Raw genomic sequence first — 21,003 nt, 5'->3', positions numbered from 1 at the left:
CTGTTGGAAAATTTCCATAATCTTAAGTCCATTTCCAGTTAAGCCTATGCAGAGAAGTTTTGCAAGTGCTTACATGTTTGCAGGAGCCACGCCATGGACACATCATTACAGTTCCAAATTGTTTAATCTTTTGTCTAAATATAAATAGATGAGTGAATATCAGTAATTTCCTCCGTCCCCCTAGCTATAGGGTGTTATCTGAGCGAGGGAAGGCTTTAGGATTAGGGCCAGTCATCGGGGCTGTTTCCAGGCTATCTGTTCGGGGAGGCTCATGAGCTGTTCAAAGATAACACCCCGTTCATATTTGGCCTGATCAGCCGTGCTCCAAAGGGCATCCCACATCAAACCGCAGCACTGATTTAAAGAAACAACAGCTTGGCTGTTCTGGGCTTTACTGCTTCTGGTGCAAAATGGGAATTTTCCCACGAGGTTGAACTGACTAAAAGGGCCTCTTTTCTCCCATTTTGCTGCTTGGGCTGACCTTCCATTTCTTTCATTCCCTGCTGATTTGGGACCTGCCAGTGAGTAGAAATCCCCTTTTCTCCATTGACCTGACTGGTCCAGTAAAACTGGAAGCTGTGGTTGGCTTTCTTCAGGACAGATCTCCTGGAAATTCATGCCAGTTTACAGGACCTTTTGTTCCTTTTGGCCATGGTCACTGCTCTTATCTTTTCCCATGAGTGTTATCAATGTTTTCCTTTTCATCAGAAATGCCTTCTTTTTCTACCTCCTGATCTCTGGTGGGTCAGTCACCTACCAAATACTCAGCAAAAGGGTGAGCATTCACCCTGATGGACTTGGATCCACATTTCTTCCCAGTCCCACCACTCTCCTCACATGACCCCAGTTTCTGCTTTCCCTGTCCAAGTCCTATAGCTAAAAAAAACAACCCCATCACAGTGGCTAGCTGACATAACCAGATAAAGACGACAGAGCTCATAAGGAAAACTTGGAAGGGCAGCCCTAAAGTTCGGATTGCACTACACAGGGAGTTAAGCACTATCAAAATAAAACGCAGCCCCTCCAAAAAATACGTTCCTATGTGATCTCGATTAAAACCTGTGCTTACGCTGGGCGACTCTCCTGCCATAATTTAGAAGTTTGCTGTGCTACAGCTATTTGCAGTTGTTAGACTGAAACGTCCTTTCATCTCTGCAATCTCATTCAGTCCCCTAGCATTGTGGGGAACGCAGGCGAACCACTATAAATAACTGAGCCTTTTCATGTCAGCTGGTACAAATACCAGCCACTTCGAACAATCTGACCTTTCTTGGGGATTCTGACCAATCTGCAGTAGAAGACGGCTAATATCTTTCAGGATTTTCCATGGTTAAGGTATATATAAAAATTGCTAGCTATTTGTGTGCACTCCAAATGCTTTCTGGCTTGTTTAATCTGGCTCTGACACTTTGTTCTGTGGTTAAAAAATGAAAGTAATGTCCCAGTTAATGATTTTTGATGAAACCCATTATTCTCACAACTATTTTTAAACACCACGGAAGGCAAATCAATCTAACACACCTACAAGACTAATATTTTAATAAACTAACAGAGACAGTGGTCTAAAGCCATGGTATTTTTCCTCTGAACTCTTGTTTTTAAATGAAACCCGGTGAGGTTACCTTGGCATTCCTTTGCATGAAGAAAGCAAGACCTAGAAAATAAATCGCTGTTTGTGTCTCCTGAAGTTCATCTTCAAATTTAAATGGAAAACAAAATAGAATATGGCTTCAGCTTCATAATTAGCAAAAGCCGATGAAGGATGTTACTGTAGAAGGTATTAAATGATTATGAGATTTCCCCTTCTTCTACACACCTGTTAAATGGAATGTGATAATGCCTCCCCCTTATTAATATCTTATGAGAAAAGTCAGAGGGGATGTAACCTTGATCAGGAGATATCCATTTTATACTTACTCCTATAGTTCATCCTGGAATATAGGACAAATCTTGCCTCTGTGAGAAACTGCAGACATTGACCCTGTTCTTAGTCATTGTAACCAGAAAGCTAATGAAAAAGGTTATAAAATATGTAAAATAATCTAGACTGTGAGACAGCTCAGGGAGGTAAACCTTGGGAAAAAAAGAGCCTATTCACAGAGCGAGGCAATACCAGAGAGGTGTGAGAGTGGCGTATCTACCTCACCAGGTCTGTTAGGTTTCTTAAGCCGCTTTGCAATCCCTCAGGAAGATAGTGCATCTCAACTACAGATGTTCATTTGTTTCAAGATAACAAATTTCCAAAATATATGCAGAGAACAGAAATGTATCTTGGTCTAAAATACATTTTAGACTTCTACCATGCCCTTTCTTGGGGTTTACTCTCTTCCATTTTGCCCTTTTGCAGCTTAAAGACAAGTTCGCTGTTGTTATAGCTAATTGAGAAGTTGTGCATCAAATAGAAGATGCTCAAGAGCACAGAGCATAGGTCCTCATTCTGTAGGATCAATATATCTGGTCTGGGACTGCAAGATGAATTCCCTATCATGTCCTTATATCAGCTCTTAAGTTGCCTACAAGTAAGCAAAGCAGTGTGATGGTGAAAGAGTATTTGCCTACTTGCTCTTGCAGAGGAAAGCTGGAGATAATGAAATTATTGCCACTTTATGAAAGAGTATGCAAAAACATATTGTCTTCAAACAAGTAGATGCTGATGTGAAAATTGAGAAGCCCTCCACCTGTTTAAAAATGCAATAGATTTAAACGAGGAAAGGTGAGGAAAGACGGAAGGGAAGGGGATCAGCTGGAATCCCTGCATTACTTTCCCTGCTCCCCAAAACGAGCGGGCAAGTTGTCCCACAGCTTCTGGGGAAAGCTCACTGAGAGCCTCAACTCTCCACTGCTGGGCACTCCGCAGCCAGCGCAGCCACTTATTTCTTAACCCGGCTCTTCCCACTGAGGCTGAACTTGCTCGCAGCTCTCTGTGGTGCTTGAGCGAGTGGTTGTGTCTTTACGTTTGCCCCTTCGCAGCAAACACAGGAAATTTTCAGACGCGTTTCTTGGGGACCGTGCTGTGGCTGCAGCTGAAGGCAGGAGCTGCAGCAGGGAGCACAGAGCGACCCTACGACCGGCATTAGCGGTGCTCGCTCTGTTAAAGGCAGCCCTCGGAAAAGGAGAGAGTTACTGAATGTCAATTAAAATGCTTCAGTGATTTAAGTGGGCAACTTCCATGCACCGCTTCTTTGTAACGCTACACCCCTCCGTCTCCAGTTAACGGCACTGCTCTTACAGCAGCCCCTAGTAGGTGAATTTATGCAACAGCATTGACAGTGACCTTAAGGAGGGATCATTAAACTGTTCTCCTCGCCTGAAATTTGTAACTCTATCTGCTTCCTCTGCGGGAGAGGATGAGACAAGGCGAGGAGGGAAGGAGCAGCTCGTTGACCACCCAGAAGGAAGGAAGAACCTGAAATCACTTTGTTAGCCTTGATTCTTCCTGGTGCACATCCTAAAGTGAGAGAAAAAGTTAAAAAAGCAGGAGATGTGATAGTTGCAGTAAATTCAAATTTACTAGTATCTAACGTCAGAGCCAGAGGGATTTTGCTGCCCGACGGAGCGGCAGCACTCTGCAGGCTGGCCGAGTCCGGCTGTGAGCGATGCTCCTCCGCTGCCACTGCCAGGGAGGACAACGGGGCCCTTGTTCTCACCGGAGCCACTCTTGTCCCGGGGTCTGGGGACCACCGCTCCGCTTGCACCACCAGCGCCCGGCACGCCGAAGCGGGGCAGGAGGCTGCGAGGTGACGTCCCGGCAGCCAGCACCACGCCAGCGGGCGTTACGGCAGCTGTGCCTGCGAACTTATGGGAAAGGATGACTTTTGTCACTTGTCTCATCTCAGACACGCTGCAAAGTTCAGCTGAAAGCTTTTAATGGTCCCCTGGTGCTGAGCCTGCAGATATAGAGAGAGATAGAGAGCATAATAAACTCTCAAAATATGATCTAACTGTGTAACACATCAAATGTGTATCTTAACTGTATCCAGTGGAGCTGAATGGAAACAAACACACCATTTCAAACCAGACCACACACAGCAAGATAATGCACATGACTAATTTCGATGACTGATTTCATATAAATAATGCACCAAGATTAGTAGATGCACTGTAATATCCCTTCATTACACTCCTTTAATTAACTTTTCATTGCGACTCCAAATGGAAGTGGCTGATTAATAAAGTGTTCGCTTTTTACTACATAGATTAAAAGTACATCCTGTCCTTACCGAAAGCAGTGAGAAACTGCATGAAACTTAGGGAATAGCCTGCTTAATGCCATTCAAAATAACGTCGGCATTGTAGCTCTTAGCTGGGTGGCAAAGGAAGAAATAACAGGTGTAGATAAGGAGTGGGAAGAGTACAGTATTATGGTCGCTACGTGTTGTAAATTGCTATGGGAACCAAACAGTTTTGTTCTAGATCAGTTTTGCCACCTACACAAAAGGCAATAAGACATAGATAACCCTACAGCTGAGTTCTGTTCTTCTGATGTCTGGCAATGTTTAAATGAACTCATGAAGGAAGTGTTGAGTAGCGAAAGACAAATGACCTTTTCCATCTGGGAAAGGTCTTAAAATCTTAAAGCTGCAATGCCTGTGTTTATCAGAAGAGAAAGAAGGGAAAATGCAGGTGAGGAAGAGAGAAGCCAAATCCACGCTATCTGAATTCAAAGAGGATGGCAGGATTTGAAAGAGCTAGTGACCTTCAGGAAATTGATCCTGGTGTTGATGGATCACTATATATAGGACGCAGACTAATAGGTCAGCTGTTGCCTCTTCACTGTAGGAAAGGTAAGATTTCCTCCCCCTCCAAAGACAGGAACTTTAAGTGACTTTGAATTAAGCAATTTTAACACTTATTACACCATCCCCAGGGATTTTCAAACTATTTTGCAAATAAGGCAGGCAGGTAGGGCAGATAAGTCCTCCCATCCTGTCATTACTGACGGAAAAACTGATCAGATATACAGAGATGTGACATGACTTGTCCTAAAAAGCCTCCCTAAGAGGGACTCTCATCGCTTGCTTCTCAGGTATGTGATTAACCACCAACCACCTTTTAACAAGTTTCATCGGCTTTCACATTGTGCAGAACCACAGATTTCACGTATTTTTTTAATACTAAGCCATCAATTAGTCCAGGTTTACTCAAAACAGTGCCTGGGGTCTCTTTGTAAGTCTATAAACCTCAGAGGACCTATTTGTGATCTTGGGCTGAGATTCAAGTTTTAAAGGAAAAGCGAAACTGGGGCAATTTTTTTCATTACTTCAATTTTCATACTTAGTTCTCATATTCTACATCTGGATGTGCCTGAAGGGCTTGCGTGGAAGGCAACACGCAGATTTCCAAGGCCTTTTTCTGCTTCAGCCTTGATCCCAAGTTTCAACTCTGCTGAGGCTGGCAGCCCCTCCATACAGCATTCGTAATACTAACATCTCAGATATTATTTGGATTGGACCTTCCAAGACACATTAGCAATCAAAGGCGCATTTACGAGATCCATCTGTAATGGGTATTGCCCCTCTCTCACACTACGGTGTAGCAGAGCAAAATACTACAAGAACAATATCAAAGCTGGATAGGGGAAGCTAATAACAGCAAACAGAGCAAGCAAAAATAAATAATAAAAGGATTACCCACTGCATGGAAAGCTTCCCAAGGTTCAGTATGACTGTGGGAAAGAATTCATAATCCCAGGTTTCATTCAGACCATTTCTGGGAACAAAGGCACCTGTATTAAAATCAGGGTTGTTGATTTTGGCGAACTGTGATCAAATAGAATAGAAAAGAATAGCGAAGATGGTACAAATCTGATTATCCCAGGGCATATAATTCTTGGTGCTTCACATCCTCTCTACCCTTCCCACATACATCTTGGCATGACCTGGTATCCTTTGTTTGCACCACATCATTTTCGACTGAGTGAAAGCTGAGGTCTGAAAATATCCTTGAGATGGTAATAGGGTGAGGATGAGAGAGCGCTCTGCAGTTGGAGCGAGCAGCCTTCGCAGGGGCAGCCCTCCTACCTGCCAAGTCTCACCACAGTCTCCTGTCCCCTGGATCCTTTTGGAACCCACTCTGAGAAAAATTCAGTCATATGTTTAGTTAATTCTGAACTAAAAACCAACCAGAAGACAACCAGAATTAATAGCGCTCATTTAAATTAGAAGTCCTCCCGTATATGGAAAAGGTCCTTGGCCAGGTTTCTCAGCAGCTGGAAATGCACATCGCTCCTCCCGGTCCATAGGCAGATTCATAGTAGCTAAGAACCTCCCCCAGCGCTTCTTTCTAAAGGCATCAAGAAAAGCAAGATAGGAAAATTAATAAATCATTCAATAAAATGTTAGATAAGAATAGCTAGAGTTAATAATAGCTAGTGAGGAGAAATGGGGGGTTGGCACAGGACCCTTCCATGGGGGACTGTCACTGTGTGGCCACCTCTCCTGAAAATAAAGATGTGGCACCTTAGCATGCCCCCAAGACCCAAAGACTTTAACAAGCGGAAAGAAGTGCTACCAGCTTAAAGTGTCATTCACTACTGAACTGCAGCATGGAGTGAAAAACAGCATCTATTCAATAGCTGTTTGGGACAGAAAGTGAAAAACAACATAGCCATTGAAACAGCGGGAGGAATTTCTGGTAGGCAGACCATAATTAGCCAAGTTGGCCTGTGGCCAGGACATGGAGGCTAGTCATCTCCTTTTGTGAAAAGTGCCATCAGATCTTCAATGACTAAGAGCATTCAGGACCTTGGGTTCATGTCTAATCCAGAAAATGGATAACGCTGCTAGAGAGGAAACATCAGAGGCGAGCGTGATCATAAACAGGGAGGATATACAAGATATCTTCCAGATAGATGGGGGGAAATGGAGCTCTAGGCACTGGCCAAAACAAACACAAGTCACTATGAGTGGATGGGGGTCATTCCAGGCTACTATGTGAATTACATCAGGAACCAACATTGCCCTCCGCATGGCTTCACGAAGTTTGGCTTTAACACTTGAATGTCACTGGCCAGAACAAGACAAAAATGCTGCACCCACGGTCAAAGAAAGCCAAGAAGGAAACTCAGGGAGATAGAAATTAGGAGTCTGATTTCACTTGGGGGAACAATTAAGAATTATTTCTTGCGGATGAACTAATGGATCTTTATTTTTAGAGGAGAGCTTTGGGGAATTTTAAGAGTTTCCCGCTCTTAGCTTGCATTTAAATAATAAATAAGTATCTATCTGAGTTCTGGGGGAGGTTCAAGACAGCAGTTCATCCAGTTGCAGCCAGGCCACAAGAAATTGTTTTCAAAATTGAAATAATGACAATAACTAGCATTTCTGGAGCCAATTCAGGTGTTCTTCCGTCTTTTCAGAAAACACACAAGTAAATAATTTCACCTAGTGTTGTTATTGTGGTCTGTTCTGTTAAGACGGGGCAGTACCCCAAAACATACATTTCTGAAACTACAGGATTGATCAGTAATACATCATTCAGCAAGAAAGTCTGCAACTGTGAAAAACAAATCCTGCAAAAATAAGCCTGATGGATTTTCAACCATTGACAGACTGAACAAACCTGGATACAAATGCACTGCATTGAGGTTTGCCTATGGCTCGTATTTGAGCTGAAAATCAAATCTGATGCTTTTCATCTGCCTCAAACTCGAACTAAAATGCAAACCCACAAAGCTAGCCCTAATTATTTACTTTAAAAACATTATGCACTTTGTTTTCAGTACAACCTTTAACTCTGTCTGCAGGCTATTTATAGGGATTGTGTCTTTCTCTATGCATTTCACGCACACACTGCAGCAAAAGGTCACTCATATGTATATATTAGAAGTGGAAGACAGTGAAGAGGCATGCTAATCAGACTTGCTCCTAACCACTTGCTGTTCAAAGAGCAGAGTGGGGCTAGATACTAATGTATTTGACCCTTCAAAAGCTTAGTAGCCAATTAGCTTTCTAAAGGCTGCGATGAGCTGTACTCATTTACTGTGCATCCGCACATTCAACTGTCATGTTTAACAAGCAGCAGGACCACCTACAGCTGCCCAGCAAGGCCCTTTGCATACTTAATGCTTGGGGCCGCATATGTAGTCACTAGAGAGGAAAAAAGATGTAAAAAGCACAGCTTGGGATAACTTCCACAAACAAAGCAATGTCATTCACAAAACTGTAAGATTCCAGTCAGTTCCATAAGTTTGCAAAGTTTTCCTTGAATTCTCAAGAACAGCTCCAGAACGTTAGTTCTCTTTGCTGCTGCACCAAAGGCAGGGCTTACGTTTCTTTCCAAAGCACCATAGTCATCATCCCTGGAAAACCCAAGGTGATCCTTGACATCTTCATTGGAAAGATCATTACTAAAATGCCAGACCACATCTGCAGATGTTCACACATTTGTTTGACACGTCTAGCTCATGTTTCCCTCTGGCCTACCACAGCACGCTTGGCCAATGCTGGAGCCCATCACGTCAGAGCACTTCATTCCCATCCATAACTCACAAACCGGCAGTGCAGATTTGCTGTTTTTCTTCTTAGATATCAAAGCAAACTAGCCAGGGCTCACAAAGCAAAGTCTAGGTAGATAAATGCAGAGACAGATTATCAGAGACTCCTTCCATCCCTCAGTGTCCCTCAATCAATGCAACACTTGAAGATCAGCAGGGCTGATAGCACAGCGACCAAGTGGTACCGTTGTGAATACCCTTTATCGGAGAAATAACTGCACATACTTAGTCAGCTACTTGTGAAGGGCATTTATTGGTCTGGTACCAAATCACTGAAACACTTAACATATTCTTAAGTCACATATGTCCCACAAGTGAACTACGTCCTTGGCAGGAAGCTGAATCCGAACAAACTTAAACACATGCTTAAATATAAGCACATACGTAAGTGTCTCACTGAACTGTGGCTGTGTTGACATTTGTATTACTAGCCAAGGTGTCAAGCAGAATCATTTATTAGTTTCTTCTCTCTCCCCATTTACTGTTTGGTTTTTTTTGTACTGGAGTCTTCATGAAGAGAAGTTGCGCTTCATACCAAGTAGGCACAACTAATCAGTCTTTTTTAATAAAGAGAGAAATTAGGTGAGAAAGATAATGGTGACTGTGAAATTGAAGAGAGATGTTGATATTTTTAAAGCACCTTCATTTTTAAAAAAGTGCTGTATTTTAGCCCTTGGCACCCGTGATTATGCAAAAATAAGGCATTGCATTCGACTACTTTGAGATAAAGTTTTCTTAAAAAATTTCCAGTAAGCTAAACTTAATGGAAAGTCAGGGATGTTTGTTTCACTAATTAAAAGGAAAGTTTCGCCTTTTAAGTAGCAAAGCAAGAGATGGGGAATGTTGGGTTTTTTTCTCAGTTGTGCTGTTGTACTCTCAAAACTTCATACACTTTTTATGTCTCTCCGTTGAGCTGCCATGAGCTGCCTAACGACATTTCAGTCCTGTGTCAATTTGAGGGCTACATCTAAGGCTCAGTCATAATTCATCAGGATCAGGTGGCAGCCAGCCCTGAATGCAGCTCCTGAGATCTGGGACACTTCTCACCCGTCCTGGAGCAAAAACAATTACCAGAAGCTACCCACCTGCTCCAGGGCCAATTTGTCAAATATGATACTTCGAGGGGTGATACCTACCTGTCACACTGATTTTTTGGATGTTGACACAGTGGTTGGAGTGAACATCTGTTGCTGCTACTCCGCTGTGATCTCACTTAGACTCTCCAGAAGTGAGGAGGAAAACATGTTTCAGTGCCTCCCTCCCGCTTGCTCCACCTGAGAAACCCTCTGCGTCTCATCTGAGCGGCTGAACAGCTGTGACCAGATGACATCTTATCCCCTTCTCTCTTTGAAACATCAATTTAATTCCCAGCTACTCGCTCACTGAATCCTTACCGCTAGTGGCATTTCTCTGGGTATCTAAGCTGTGCTCATGGCCATTTTCCCATCCTTTCACATCAATATCTCAGCACCCAAACCAAGGGAGAGTCAGACCATTTGCTTTGTAGCTGATGGAAACTGTCGGGAAACCAAACAAAAACCTGGCTGCAAATGACAGAGCAAAGCTCCAAGGTTGGGTGTCCCACTTGAATGGGAGCGTGCTGAGATACTAGGACAGGATAAGGGACTTAAATCAGTTAGAATAACGTACTGGAAGCAATGGCTGGCAGCCTGCTGTCCTCCCTGCTATGGCTGTGTGCCTCCTGCAAACCATTTAGAGCAATGCGTACTGTTCCTTAGCTCTAGGATTTGCTCGTTAGTCAGGTTTTCGGACTTTTGGGTGCTTTTTGTACTCCTACTTTGTTCCAGTTGTGCAAGCAAAAAAATAGTTCCTTACCAAGCAGCTTCAGTGTATCTGGGTGAGCTGAAAAATGGCACAGAAGACCAGGATCCACCACTGTGTGATGCTACTGTAAAAGAGACATAGGCAAGGTCAGGGAGGAGAGTGAGGCTGGGTAATGTAGAGAGGACAGTCTATTCCATTACCTGCTCACAGTGAATCTGTGGGAAGCTGCCAGGGCCAGTCCTCACTCTGGATCTCAGCCTAAACACCTTTTTTGGGCTGCAGGAGTGAAAACTCAAACCAAACCAGCATCCCTGTTGGGCTTTAGGCTTAGACATGGTATCAACCCCCCCTTTTTCAAAGCTGACAGCAATTAGAGGAGAATGGCAGATGCTTTCTCCCAACAGCCTCTTACTTTAATGAGCACCTCCTCTGCATCTAACTTAAGATGTAGCTGGAGAGCCTCTGTGTCATGCACAAAGCTTACATACAGTGTCACTCAGTAAATAATAAAGACAGCAATATAGTCATAGCTACCTCTGGGATAGACATTTTCTCAGTATGACAGCTTCCAGAAGTTCAAAGCTTTGCATGAACAGAATACACGAAGGCTGTGTGTGTTAACTAATCAGTGCTTCAGTCTCTATGTGATCATTTTCTAAATTGCCATAAAAGTGGCACCAAGAGCACAGAAGATAAAACTCTTCTGTCTGGGTGCTGTAATCACACTGAATGCATCTGAGCAGACTGCATAGCAAATGGGCACTGGAGATTTTAAATACCTCAGTTTTCATCATTAAACATTGCAAGCTAGTTCCTGTTTCCTTCTCAGTCACCTCTCCTGACTCCATCAGGCTATTGATGCAATGCTGAGTGACATGAGGCAGCACGTTGCTCTCAATGGAGATTAATTATTTCTTTTTTTAAGACTCCTACAACCCCCACCCCCTCTGGGTCTCTCAGCTGGTAAAGTAGCATGTCAAAAAGTAATGGGAAGGTGTGAGACGTGATGTGACTTTATGAGAAAAGAAAATTTGGGCCAAGGGAGATGGAGTTTGGAGTTTGACAAGGGACTTTGTTTTTCTGTTTGTGTCTTCCCCCTGAGAATATGTTTCTATTTTTAAATCTGAATGCATTGCTGTGATTCATACTGTAATTGCTACAGGAAATCAGGAGGGACTGCACCTGTGTTGGACCATGAGGGAGCACAAAGCGATGCTGGTTCCTCCCATACTGACTAATCCCCTTTGTCTGCTGTGCACAAACACCGCTACCTGCCCGAAACCCCTTCAGCCCTCAGATTTCCATTTACAGCTGTCTCCAGAGTGTCGCAAGAAAAGATGATGGATGGGCAGAACTTTATTTCCATTAGAACGAAGCCAAGTGAATATTTCCATCTGCTTTATTAAAAATACTAGTTCTCGCTTTGCTTAATCTTGAAAAATGCAACATGTTTCTGCAGCTGAGTTTGCATTTTGTCTAGGAAATGGATGCCTGAGGTGGAATGATTTTCTGTGGGAACAGAGCAAGGCGCAATTTAATGCCTTCCCTCCCATGGGCAGAGGGCATCCAGCCTGGCAGAGAGAAGCTGATAGCCCCACAGTTACCATCTCCCCAAAGGGGTCAATACTTTGGGTTTTTGGCAAGGTGGCCCCTGAAGTCCAGCAACGAAGGCGGTCAGGGAGATAACTTGAACACTTGAACCGGAGACCTCCCTGTCATCTCAGCCTTGTCCTCAAGCTCGGTGTTCCACTCCCTGACCACATCCAAGCCCTGCAGAGGGTCGCTCTCCCTCCTCGACGGGTTTCTGTAATTCCTGCGCTTGAGACACTGCTCGTGATTCGTAGTTGGCATCGGTTAGAGAAGATGATTGCTGGAAGAAGTGAGCACTAAAGTGCTGGGATTCGATGGGGTGGGAGGGATGGGGAGGGAAACACACTAGAAGCACAGGAGCTTGGCATCTCTCATTGGGGCCTGAGGGAGTCAGATTTGGGTGAACGACTGCTCTATCACAGCGTCTGTATAACTAAAACTCTGTCCAAAGAACAGAGTTTGTTCATGATATTCTTTACTTGCATTGCTTTTCCTATTTCCCTCTGCTTTTCCCAGAAATAGAACATGACATTTATTTTTATGGACAGCATGATCTAATGGCTATTCCCCTGTGACGAGATAATCTGAACACAATTATGTTCTGTTGACAAAAAGTGATAAAAGTGTATTGTGTCAACACTCTGAACTAACAGATTTGTCATCTGCTCTACTCCCAGATAATAGAAACAGAATTAGAAAATGCTCTGACAGGCTCTGTCCTTTTCTATGGTTAGGGAAGCCCCAGCTCTGTGCTTGGTTGCTGCACCCCAGTGTTACCCCTCTTCCAGCAAAATCTGCCTGGCTGTGTTTTAAATTCAAATGTAAAGTTTGCTTTGATGGACTTCTTTTGGCAGCTTATAGCTTATATGCTTTGAAGTAGTTTGACCTAAGATCTCCATTTAATTTCAGTTCTATTACTCTCATTTTTTTCCATAGCTTTGGAAAATCCAACTTCTTTTGTCATTTTTTTTTTCCATGCAAATTTCCTTCCAGAAAATGTATTTGATAACAGTACCTGCCTCATAACCTCCCTCCAGCTGACTTCTTCATGGACAGCGATCTACCCGGACTGTTGTTTTCCTGAGACAGGCACCCAGGTTTGCCCAATAGCTAGTGCCAACCCTAAGCACATGCAATTTTAAGCAGAGAGATGTGTATAACTTCTTAAAACGCCATCCCATCCTAAGTCTGAGAACAACTCTGCACTTCCAACTCTTGGTTAGTTGGATGACACTGCTTAAGACCTAAAAGAATGATGATATCATTCAAGTAAAATAGAAAAAGCTTTTTCATGGCCAAAGAAAAGCAATTTCCAAAATTTCTGTAAAACATTTTGTTTTGCAGCTATGACTCCTGCACTGTTAAATGCCATTAAATAGCATTTCCATTCAAAAGGAGCACAGGCAATGTATATTAAGGCTTTCCAAAAATAGGAATCAATAGCCACAAGGTGCAAGTGTGGAATGACGCAAGCATGATAGGACTTGGTCACCTGGATAATGCCTGTCTGAAAAGATCATGAACATCGGCCTCCTCATCAGAACAGAAGGGATGATAGGTGCCAGGAAGATGCTCTTAGGTTGCATGTCTGGTCCTTCCTCAGCTCATGCCCCCCAGCTTCCAGGTTAAACACTATGTCAGACTGGGATTCCTAAAAATCAGCTCTTTTAGGATCAAAATCATCAGGGTAATCCCAAGTCTACTCTAATTTGAGTTGCATGCTACACTCCCTCTCTCCTCCAGCCTGTCCAATACAGTCCATTGTACTCCTTAGTTTCTGCAGTGTCCCGGCACATCCAGCCACAGAGAGCTTGTCCCTGTGTGAGCAGCATTTGGTTTGATATATTTGTGGTTTGAACAGAAAAATGCAATCGTTTTTGACAGCAGAGTGAAATTAACTGAGTATGTGCACATGAAGCGCTATTGTTTATTCCCCTGATCCAGCTCCTGCGGGGGGGATTTTTTGGTGTGGGGGTGGAATCAAGGCATTTACATCCTGAAATGAGAATAATGGTCTGGAATAGTGGTTTAAGGTACTTTGGCACCATATTCTGATACCCATAGCAACCTTTAAATAAAATTGAGCTGGACTTTGCAATGGAAACTTAGCACCATCTACAATTTAATTCACAACCCGGATTCCCAGAAGAAGCCACAGCTCATTACCACACCTACAGAACAACTCTTGAAAGAGAGCACAGATCTGACTCTGGTCCTTCTTCCTCCTCCCTGACTGACAGCCAGACTTGGTGCTCAACAAAAGGATGCTGCTGTGAGAAAACAACTAAGAAAAAAAAAAGTCTTAAATTAAGTTTCAGAATCAACTTAAAGCAATAAAAATATTGTGTAACAAACAAGTTTGGATAAAATGAAGCAATATCACTACAGACAATAGATTTTTGCTTACCCACCAGGTTGATCCTCTGTGTGTTACCACAGCTAAGGCTTATCAAGTAAATCTCCTTGAATAAATCAATATTTCTCTTGTTTTATCAGTAACTCTCTTTCCATCGTAATGTACCTGACCATATCCAAGCAAGCTGCATGTACCTAATGTGACTTATTTTACCAAAAACACTTGGTCCTAACTATAATAATTTTGTATGATTAGACTCAAGCTTATTTTTTGGTACAATTTGGTCATGATTTTAACACTAATCCAAAGCATCTTAGAATCCAAGACACTCAGCTTGTAGCACTTGAGTTTTCCATTGGAGTCAATGAGGCCATTATTCACATGCTTAAAATTAGGCATATGCTTAAGTGCTTTGCCTTTGGGATAAAGAGCCCATTTGGGACTCTTCGGTACTTAGCTCTGATAAAATCCATCAATCTTGCTTAGATGATTAAAACAAAAGCATCTTTCTCAGAACTTCCAACAGATGTTTTCATAAATTTTAACATACTTCTTTTCCCTGACTCATTCATTTCCAGTACAAGTATTCCCTTAAAAGCTGAATGAGGAAATCTGTAAACTTAATGGAGGAAATTTATATGGATAGAAAGACATCTAAAGAGGTATAACAGCACTTGCAATGATCTCTGGCCAAATTCTGCACCCATTAACTTTCTTTATGCCTTTCCCCACTGCCAGATGTATCTGTGCAAATGAGATTTTCCAAAGTAACTATTGTCTTCTCTGAATCCCACAAAATCCTTTCTAATAGTCTCTGAGCAGGGTTTTTAACAAACCAAGTGAGTGTATAACTGCTCGCTCTGTATGTCTGAAGTGTATTCTTCCTTCCACCCGCCCCATTTCATTCTGTCGACAACATGCATTTTGTCAAACCTCTTACTGCAAATCATTCAGTCAATGAAACTGAAAGACATTTCAGCACATTTTTATCAACAGAATGTAATTTTGTGCAAATCATGCTGTCAACAGGAAAGAATGCCAAAAGAAAAGTGAAAGAACCCAAACTCATTTTGTCCACAAAAATAATAAATTACAGTTTGCTTTTATTTTGTGCATGTAGACAAAATGGAAATAGCAAAACTTCCCCATCTGTGGACAAAATTAAGATTGATCTCTTAATTCAGGAGACGAAGTGGTATTTGGTAGAAAAATACCAACACTCTGAAGGACAGCTGAGATGCTGAGTCAGAAGAATGTTTCCAGCACTGTACACCTTTCACTGTTTCCATTGTATCAGTGAAATGCCACCTGAGATATTTAATCCATTGTAGCAAAATATTCAGTGATGGGCTCGAATAGGGGGAAATAGACTGAGCTAAAGAAAAACACAGATGCTATTTCATTTTCCAGTCGATGAATGGCTTGGGTTGCTCTGCAGGTGCATGCCCAATGCTGCCTGGACGGTGCTCTCCGTCACTGATGTCCTCACAGCTTTGTGCCGCCTTCCATTTTTCTCCATTGCGATGCTTTCATCCTTTCATTGCTGTCAGGTTTATTCTTGTTATTACAAAGCTTGTTCTTTCAGCAATCGTCGCTATACGTCGGGGTCCCGGGGTACCCGTGGCTGGCACCACACCACGCAGCCCTGTGGTCACTAAATCTCTGCAGGTCAAAGCAAAGAGTGGTTTCAATAACTGACTTGCAACTGCTCTCCATCACAGAACTGAAACCGGTTTCTACCTCCCAACAACTAAAAGGCCTTTTTTGCTGGTCCACAACAGGGACAGGATTCCTGCCTGGCTCTCTGTTAACAGAAAGCAAAACCCACCTAGGCAAAAAGTTTGTCTTCTCTAAAGACAAAGTGAAAATTGGCCCCTGGGAGCAGAAGATTACAGGAGGACATTAAACCATTTGCTTTCCTACACCTACTCAGGTTTTACTTCAAGGTGTGCTCAGCTAATTATGATTATAAGCTTATTTTTTATAAGGATGGCTGTTGAATTCTCTTTAATATTTTGATACTATTTTCCTATGGACTGGAGTTATTTCTTAGTGTGGTAAAAGACAACAATAACCTTCCTGGGTTTTTTGGAGAATTTCACTGTGTTTTTAGATCACCTTATCCCTTCCAGTTCTTCAGCGAATTGTTCAAATAAGGCCTTGGAGAACTGACAGTCCCGAAGAGTTTGTATGGGGCTGGAGGAGCAGAGACGGTGGCTGTTATCCAGCATTTTAGAAATCAGAATGAGACTTACCACATGCCATTTTGGTACACGCTGTGGGGGATAACAGATCATTTTCTCCATCAGTCCCCAGTCTTTACTGGGGAAAGCGACGATCCAGCCAAATTCCCGGAGTCCTGCTCATCCACAAAAGAGGGACGCACAGAGAGAAGGTACGCATTGTGCAGCATTAAAAATGTAACTGCTTTGAGACACGGGCCAACACACTGACACCAAAAGCTGGCAGCAAATATGTCAGAGGGATCACGAAGTTGGCATCAGAGGGTTTCAGCTAATACAACAGATTATTTTCAGGGCCTTATTGCGTGCCAAACACAACACAAAGCTGGCCTCAGAGAGCAGCACTTCTGCTGGAGCCGTAGGGGGTGGCAGCAGAGCAGAGCAGACACTCAGGGAGAAACCAGGCTTGGGTTTTTATCTGGGACAGCACTAGGGCTCTGCAGGGACCAGCTACTTTTTGGCTGTGCGTCACTGCTGTGTGTCTTAGCTAGTCTCTGTTTGCAGCAGTCAGCCTGACGTGCCTACAGGATGGGTCACCTTTCTGATTTTTATGCCCACATTGACATAGTATTAGGAGGGGGACTTGGTGCATCCCTTTGGCTGCGCAAGTGAATTTCAGATTTGAAAGCGTTCATTTTTGTCAAGATCGAGGACCTCCTCCTCTTTAATCCTTACCTGCACTTCTATCCAGGGCAGCCCCAAAGGAAAGTATTCATTAAAAGCATAGTGTCACATTAAAAGTGGTAGATAGATTCAGTGGGAAGAAGTATCCTGAGGAACGAAAAAATAATTTCATACCATTTTGCTGTGTACATCTCATAGTATCTTCTTGCCATTTTGGTTGTGCTGACAGTGCTGCATATTGAAAGAAGGATTCATATCTGTGAGGCGTAGACAGCAAGCACTGCAACGCATTTACTTGGTCTGGATCAACAGAAATTTTCCTCCTTTTAAAAGCTATTGTGCTGAAGCCTTTCTGGGTAAGTGGATGAGGGCAATGGCTGTACCTTCAGTCTGGCCATCCTTGTCCACCGGCACTAAATGCCCTCACCCTGATCATTTCTGCTGGCATGTGGCACAGGGCTTTTTCATAAGCATAGTGGACAGAGAGGAACTTGTGCATCCTCCTTTACCCAACACTTTGTACTGTGTCAGTCAGAATTCAGGTCTTGCTAACTAATCTCTTTTTTCTTTATATGTTGACTTCAGCTTGCACAAAATTCTTGGTCCTGTCCTAGTCGTGTCCACCCAATTCCACCTTTTCAACAGAATTTTGAACAAAAGAGAGAAAATGGAGACCTGGGTATTTCCTTGCTTTTCATGGCTGATTTCTTGTATGCATATTACACAATTAGCTCAGAAGGAAAGCTGGAAAGCTTATATGAAACTACAGTAGTCGGCTATAGGACACCTGGAAATCAAATTAGTAATTACTAACGCAGAGGTAGATGGTACATTCCCTGCTGGAATTTACCCACTTCCTCATTCAACAGCAACAATAAAATTATGGCAGTGGTGATCAGAAACAAATATTCAGATTGCAACCCATGTTGCTTGCCTATTATTCTGCCAAATGCAGCCCATCAGCGCTTTTAATTTAGAGTGAAAAATTGGGCAGAGAACAGAAGAAAACGGGGAACAGATTTGAGTGGTTACTTCATAGTTCAGCAACAACTGCTGCAAAAGCCATGCCTTGTGCGTGTTGATGGGGGTCAATGCAGCATCTGCATTGGCTCCCCCTTCACTTCAAGGGAGTGGAGGCTTGAGATGGGTGGTTGAGAACAAGCTGTTTGAACAAACTCGTGAACTTTCCACCCACGTAGCTTACTGAAGTTCACCCCACTCCACCTACTGTCCACCATGTCAAGTAGATGGTTGCAAGGGCACCTGGACCATCTTGTGATAAACATGGGACCTAGTTGCATACACAGTGGGCCTGCTCCAGGATAATCTATAAAGTGCACCCAAAATTTTGAGCTCCAGAATGGAACTAAGTCACCCCTTAATATAAGTTTGATAGTAAGGATTGAGCTGCTGGTTTGGAGATGTACCTGTCAATGTAAACATGCCACTGAAGGAGAAAAAACTTACTGTTGTTACATGTAATAGCAAGTCTCCCACATCACCGTGGATGTGCCGCTGTTGATATGCCAGATCATGGCCAGCACTCATGCAGAGCTGTAGAGAGGTGTGTTAGAGTACAGTCAGGGTCACCTGTTGAAGACTTTAGCTCCCAAAACTTCTGCAAAAAAAGACTATTTGTTTTGAAAAGCTGAACACCTGGTAGTAGAAACCTGGAAACCCGGCCATTTGTTTTTAAGAAGCAGGTTACTGGCACTTTATTGCAGAAGCACAGAACAGTTCAGGTTGGAAGGGACATCAGGAGATGTCTGGACCAGCCTCCTGCTCACAGCAGGAACAAGGCTGAATTCAGCCCAGGTTTCCCAAGGCTTTGTCCAGCCCAACCCTCCAAACACAACCTCTCTGGGAAATATGTTCTGATGTGGACAGTCCTCACAGTGAATTTCCTTTTTTATTTTTTTTTTAACTCTTTTGTCAGTAAGAACTACCCTTCTTTCAATTTATCATTGTTAACTCTCATGCTCCCCCCATTAACTTCCTCTCTCTCAATTAGGGCTGATTTTCTTGCATACATGTTACGTGATAGAAGCTTTCAGTAATGGGAATCAATCAACATGCCCCAGTAATTCTAAGTGCACTATGGAGAAACAAAAATACAACTTTCAGGCAGAGATATCTGTTAAGTAGCTAATTAAGGTATAGTGGCATTATGGGGGAGTGTGGCCCCATGAATCCAAAGCAATTTACTGTGTTCTGCTGTACATCAGGAATCTGCAAACCCTTTAAATGTCTAACATCTAAAAATATGTATATCTTCCAACATGCAAACCTAGAAAATGTTCACAGGCTTTGATGTTGGCACTTTTCATTGCTGGTTTGTTTTTTGGTTTTGGTTTTTTTTTTTTTTTGTCATAATAAAATCAGTTCTGCTAATCACCATTCATGATACGGAATTTATTTCATTTGATCTGCAGTTCAGAGGAAAACAGTTCTTGGTTTTATTCCTGTCCCAAAATATCTGCAATTGAATTAAAAAATGGACTTCAAACCGCATCCTTTGCAAAAACCGGAGTTCAGTTCCCTGATGCTAGCAGTTGGATCCAAACCTGATGTCGCATCAGTCTTGGCAATCTACAAAAAAACAGTGACTTTCAACCCAAAAACCACCTGTATGCTAAATTATTTCTTCAAAAAACAGATCTGGAGCAGGTATCTGCAAGGGTAGGGAAATCAGCAGAGCCTGGCCTCTCTGCTTCGCTCAAACAGCTGGCATTCCAGGAAAAACGCCAATAAAGGACTCTGGGGTGATTTTTGCCAAGTTGAGTTTTTAATTTGTGTAGTTATGTGACTGAATAAGTCTTTAAGGTTCAAAAATGAGAAAAGAAAATGGAAGTTCACCAAAATCCTGCAAGGTTTAGTTGGGGTTCTTTGGCTCCTTCTGCCCCTTGCTCGAACACCTCCAAGCCAAGCTGGAGGGCCAAGTGGCAACCAGAGTATTTTGCCCTGAAGGGTATTAATAGGGGCTGATAATGTTCCCAGATCATTTGTAACCAAATTAAAATCCTGGAACTCTGCTCCGCCGTGTGAAAAGATAAGCCCTGCAAAACTAAGGGGCGTGAGTGCAGTGGAAAGGGATGGAGCCTTCCAGCTCAGCAGCCACGATGGGTTGGTCGTTAGAACGGAGCCAGTGAAGGATATTTTGACAACACTGGGCTGCCCAGTTTTCTCATCAGCTCCATTTCATGCTTTCCCCATGGGCTTTTATGCACTGATACAAATCACTGCCAGTGTGCTCTGCACTATCTGGGACACCCTGTGCGTATGATCATTTTTTTGGGGGGGTGCCTCCGTGTATTATATCTGCATCAGAAGACAGTGCACAACCTGTGCCCTGCAGAAAGCATTGCCAGGACTCCTACAGAGCAGGTGTAGCCAGCAAGCTCCCAAGCACAGTTATTTTAATGAGCAGGAGCTGGGCTTTCCTCCCATGTCTCACCCAGAGCTTCTCAAAGGCTCTCGCTTCGCATCTGAATTGCACTCGCTCCTAATGCATCCAGCAGATTTACACCTGTTTGCGGAGCAAGCCAAGAACATTTTGAAATTACCTGGCCTATAATTTTGGCCACCCTTTGCCTGCTGTGCATTTCCCTGATACATAGAATGAACTCATTCACTCCAGCTATTTGGATACACACCTCTCTTTTCCAAAACTGCTTGGTCTATTTTAGCATAACTTTCAAGAACGTCTCTTAGTACAGAGAGTCATTGAAAAGTACAGCACCACTAAAGCACCCGACAACCAGCTGCATTGCTCCAAAACTGATTTATTGAAAGGGATTTGTGGAAAAAGGGATTTAACATGCCTACTCTTCCAATATAAATGACAGTGCAAAGCTGATCTGCTTTCTGGTTTGTTTGACTTACACATTTTGTATGGCACATATCCCTGGAGG

General features: G+C 43.0%; 1 long non-coding RNA gene across 1 annotated transcript; it reads left to right on the top strand.

Annotated features, from left to right (window-relative positions):
• The first annotated feature begins 1,038 nt into the window (after nt 1–1,038).
• On the top strand, nt 1,039–14,359 carry LOC142603964 (uncharacterized). The gene is made up of 2 exons (XR_012837857.1): nt 1,039–1,335; nt 11,442–14,359. It is a non-coding gene; the product is annotated as an uncharacterized LOC142603964 (long non-coding RNA).
• Nucleotides 14,360–21,003: the final 6,644 nt, after the last annotated feature.

Source organism: Balearica regulorum, chromosome 15, assembly GCF_011004875.1.
Source record: "Balearica regulorum gibbericeps isolate bBalReg1 chromosome 15, bBalReg1.pri, whole genome shotgun sequence".
Classification (NCBI taxonomy): Eukaryota; Metazoa; Chordata; class Aves; order Gruiformes; family Gruidae; genus Balearica; species Balearica regulorum.
Note: the sequence above shows the minus strand (reverse complement) of the source record. Positions and strands in the feature narration are given on the sequence as shown.